Below are 5000 nucleotides of genomic sequence, written 5' to 3'. Positions count from 1 at the left end.
CTAACCTAACCCATGTTGTCCCCTAACCTAACCCATGTTGTCCCCTAACCTAACCCATGTTGTCCCCTAACCTAACCCATGTTGTCCCCTAACCTAACCCATGTTGTGCCCTAACCTAACCCATGTTGTGCCCTAACCTAACCCATGTTGTGCCCTAACCTAACCCATGTTGTGCCTTAACCTAACCCATGTTGTGCCTTAACCTAACCCATGTTGTCCCCTAACCTAACCCAAGTTGTCCCCTAACCTAACCCATGTTGTCCCCTAACCTAACCCATGTTGTGCCTTAACCTAACCCATGTTGTGCCTTAACCTAACCCATGTTGTGCTTAACCTAACCCATGTTGTCCCCTAACTAACCCATGTTGTCCCCTAACCTAACCCATGTTGTGCCTTAACCTAACCCATGTTGTCCCCTAACCTAACCCATGTTGTGCCTTAACCTAACCCATGTTGTCCCCTAACCTAACCCATGTTGTCCCCTAACCTAACCCATGTTGTCCCCTAACCTAACCCATGTTGTGCCTTAACCTAACCCATGTTGTGCCTTAACCTAACCCATGTTGTGCCGTAACCTAACCCATGTTGTGCCTTAACCTAACCCATGTTGTGCCTTAACCTAACCCATGTTGTGCCTTAACCTAACCCATGTTGTGCTTAACCTAACCCATGTTGTGCCTTAACCTAACCCACGTTGTCCCCTAACGTAACCCACGTTGTCCCCTAACGTAACCCACGTTGTCCCCTAACGTAACCCACGTTGTCCCCTAACGTAACCCACGTTGTCCCCTAACGTAACCCACGTTGTCCCCTAACGTAACCCACGTTGTCCCTAACGTAACCCACGTTGTCGCCTATCGTAACCCACGTTGTCGCCTAAACCTGCTCTGTAATTGTTATACGACTCGTTCAATTAGTGTAGTGTTGCCCACCCGCAACCCTCGCAATATAGTTCGCTACTCGCACTGCCCGCTCCCCTGTGTATCGCTTCATGTTAAACACCTTGCAAGTCTTGCTGACTTTCCACATGCTCCTGCTGTACACTGTAATGTGGATGGCAGCAGGGCGTACATGCCGCCCCCCCCCCCCCCCCACCTCTCCCCACGTCCCCACCTTGCCCCCTGCCTTCGCAAGGTGGTTGGTGACAAGTTTGCATGTTCAATGCCCTTCGCATGCGACGTACGCAGGCTACGTTGTGGTGCGGCCTGTGTCAACTGTCCGCTGATGTCGTACGCGTGAACCACAATCTGTACTGCACATTCGTCCTTATGTACTGAATGATACATCGTGGCACATGTGTGACCGTACAACGACTGCGCCCAAAAACGGCGGACCATACAGTGCAAATATTGTGCACGCAGCTACGTGTCGTCTCCCTATGAGAGCTGGATTGCAGTGTGGTACGCCATAGAGACGTGTGGGAGGAACGGACGCCGTGGATGGCGATCAGCATGAGCTGTCTGTTGATGTATTCGGACCTAGTCGTCTCTCCTCACACACCGTGATGGCATGGTGCAGCGCGTTCCATATCTGCGACATGCTACAGAAGCCGGTTGACAGTCGTTCGAGCAATGGACATCGCATACGTACGGGGGCCACCTTCCACGTATTGTCTAGGCGTGCACATTTTGTTGCGTGTATGTGGGCAGACGTAGTGTGGCGTGACACCTGACACAGGCATGCAATAATGGTTGAAGTTGCAAATGGCGATGGACGCCTACGTTTTCTGGTGAAGTTACGCAAATGAAGAAATGGTAACCCGTTGTGGTGCGGTTGTTCTCGCTAGGGGTGAATCGGTGATGGCGACGATAGGTTGAGGTACTAACCGGTTGTTCAGCGATACCCACCATGCCGACGAAACTGAACGGCATCTGGGTGTGAAGCGATACGCGGCGGTGGCTGGTGGGACCGTCCCCGGCCGGTGAGGGGGCGCCTCCCGGCGTGCTGGCCGCGCGGTGCGTGGGCGCACGCGCTACAGCCGGCTGGTGGGGGCGGCCAGTGGCAGGCGCGCCGGCCGACGGACGCGGCAGGCGTCGCAGCTGCGCGCCGGCGCACCCTGCGCGCGGCGCCGTGCGGCCAAAGTAGGTCCTCGCGGGCCCGGTGCGAAGCGCGGTGGACATCTGCAGTGTGCTGGTCCGATTGAGGACTGTGTGCGTTGAGGATGCGCCGCCGCCCGGCGCTCGGCGCCGCGACGCCGTCTGCTGCTCGGTCGCCCCAGCGGTTCTCGCTGGTGGTTTGTATCGCAGCTGTGCGGATGTGTTGGCGTGTGCGCTGTGCTGGGAGAGTTCGCTTCGGCACCCAAGTGGGGCTTTTGTCCTTCTGTGGCGCTGGCGTTGGAGCTGCCGGTCACCGTAGGTGGCGCGTGTTGTCTCCCGCCGGCAATGCCACGACAGCACGCTCCCGGGCCTCTGTCGGCAGCGGCAAGCTCAGTTGGGAGCACGGGTGGTCGCACCGAAAGCGTCTACTCGCCTAACTCCGGGCGATTGCGCCCTCTCTCGAACCCGACCAAGTACTTGGGACGGCGCTGCGCGCCGCCGGGACCTGAGAGGGTTTCGAGGTGTATTGTGCAGGGGAGCTCAGCCTCCTCCTGTTTGCAGAATGATTGAGCGACGCTTGCGTGTTCGCGCGGGCCCCCGGGACACACTCCCGGGCGGCCGGCTGCTCAGCTCTAGTTGACGCAGCTCCCTGGTTGATCCTGCCAGTAGTCATATGCTTGTCTCAAAGATTAAGCCATGCATGTCTCAGTACAAGCCGCATTAAGGTGAAACCGCGAATGGCTCATTAAATCAGTTATGGTTCCTTAGATCGTACCCACGTTACTTGGATAACTGTGGTAATTCTAGAGCTAATACATGCAAACAGAGTCCCGACCAGAGATGGAAGGGACGCTTTTATTAGATCAAAACCAATCGGTCGGCTCGTCCGGTCCGTTTGCCTTGGTGACTCTGAATAACTTTGGGCTGATCGCACGGTCCTCGTACCGGCGACGCATCTTCAAATGTCTGCCTTATCAACTGTCGATGGTAGGTTCTGCGCCTACCATGGTTGTAACGGGTAACGGGGAATCAGGTTCGATTCCGGAGAGGGAGCCTGAGAAACGGCTACCACATCCAAGGAAGGCAGCAGGCGCGCAAATTACCCACTCCCGGCACGGGGAGGTAGTGACGAAAAATAACGATACGGGACTCATCCGAGGCCCCGTAATCGGAATGAGTACACTTTAAATCCTTTAAACGAGTATCTATTGGAGGGCAAGTCTGGTGCCAGCAGCCGCGGTAATTCCAGCTCCAATAGCGTATATTAAAGTTGTTGCGGTTAAAAGCTCGTAGTTGGATTTGTGTCCCACGCTGTTGGTTCACCGCCCGTCGGTGTTTAACTGGCATGTATCGTGGGACGTCCTGCCGGTGGGCGAGCCGAAGGCGTGCGACCGCCCCGTGCGTGCTCGTGCGTCCCGAGGCGGACCCCGTTGAAATCCTACCAGGGTGCTCTTTATTGAGGTCTCGGTGGGCCGGCACGTTTACTTTGAACAAATTAGAGTGCTTAAAGCAGGCAAGCCCGCCTGAATACTGTGTGCATGGAATAATGGAATAGGACCTCGGTTCTATTTTGTTGGTTTTCGGAACCCGAGGTAATGATTAATAGGGACAGGCGGGGCATTCGTATTGCGACGTTAGAGGTGAAATTCTTGGATCGTCGCAAGACGAACAGAAGCGAAAGCATTTGCCAAGTATGTTTTCATTAATCAAGAACGAAAGTTAGAGGTTCGAAGGCGATCAGATACCGCCCTAGTTCTAACCATAAACGATGCCAGCCAGCGATCCGCCGCAGTTCCTCCGATGACTCGGCGGGCAGCCTCCGGGAAACCAAAGCTTTTGGGTTCCGGGGGAAGTATGGTTGCAAAGCTGAAACTTAAAGGAATTGACGGAAGGGCACCACCAGGAGTGGAGCCTGCGGCTTAATTTGACTCAACACGGGAAACCTCACCAGGCCCGGACACCGGAAGGATTGACAGATTGATAGCTCTTTCTTGATTCGGTGGGTGGTGGTGCATGGCCGTTCTTAGTTGGTGGAGCGATTTGTCTGGTTAATTCCGATAACGAACGAGACTCTAGCCTGCTAACTAGTCGCGTGACATCCTTCGTGCTGTCAGCGATTACTTTTCTTCTTAGAGGGACAGGCGGCTTCTAGCCGCACGAGATTGAGCAATAACAGGTCTGTGATGCCCTTAGATGTTCTGGGCCGCACGCGCGCTACACTGAAGGAATCAGCGTGTCTTCCTAGGCCGAAAGGTCGGGGTAACCCGCTGAACCTCCTTCGTGCTAGGGATTGGGGCTTGCAATTGTTCCCATGAACGAGGAATTCCAGTAAGCGCGAGTCATAAGCTCGCGTTGATTACGTCCCTGCCCTTTGTACACACCGCCCGTCGCTACTACCGATTGAATGATTTAGTGAGGTCTTCGGACTGGTACGCGGCATTGACTCTGTCGTTGCCGATGCTACCGGAAAGATGACCAAACTTGATCATTTAGAGGAAGTAAAAGTCGTAACAAGGTTTCCGTAGGTGAACCTGCGAAGGATCATTACCGACTAGACTGCATGTCTTTCGATGTGCGTGTCGTGTCGCGCAACACGCTACCTGTACGGCTCGCAGTAGCCGTGCGCCGCGTGCGGAACCACGCGTGCCTCTCAAAACTAGCGGCAATGTTGTGTGGTACGAGCGCTGAAGCGCTGGAGCGGCTGGCCTGCGGCACCTGGCGCCTGGCGCCGGTTTTGAATGACTTTCGCCCGAGTGCCTGTCCGCTCCGGTGTGGAGCCGTACGACGCCCGTCGGCCGTGAGCCGTTGGACACAGAACGCTGGAACAGGGGCCGCCACACGCCTCACTCCCGCCTATGCGACCGTCTCGAAAGAGACGGCGGAAACTTGAGAAAAGATCACCCAGGACGGTGGATCACTCGGCTCGTGGGTCGATGAAGAACGCAGCAAATGCGCGTCGACATG

At 55.5% G+C, this 5000-nt stretch overlaps 1 non-coding gene across 1 annotated transcript; it reads left to right on the top strand.

Moving 5' to 3' along the window:
* The first annotated feature begins 2682 nt into the window (after positions 1-2682).
* On the top strand, positions 2683-4583 carry LOC124803864. Its single transcript, XR_007017329.1, has one exon. It is a non-coding gene; the product is annotated as a small subunit ribosomal RNA (ribosomal RNA).
* Positions 4584-5000: the final 417 nt, after the last annotated feature.

This window comes from Schistocerca piceifrons, chromosome 6, assembly GCF_021461385.2.
Source record: "Schistocerca piceifrons isolate TAMUIC-IGC-003096 chromosome 6, iqSchPice1.1, whole genome shotgun sequence".
NCBI classification, from domain to species: domain Eukaryota; kingdom Metazoa; phylum Arthropoda; class Insecta; order Orthoptera; family Acrididae; genus Schistocerca; species Schistocerca piceifrons.
Note: the sequence above shows the minus strand (reverse complement) of the source record. Positions and strands in the feature narration are given on the sequence as shown.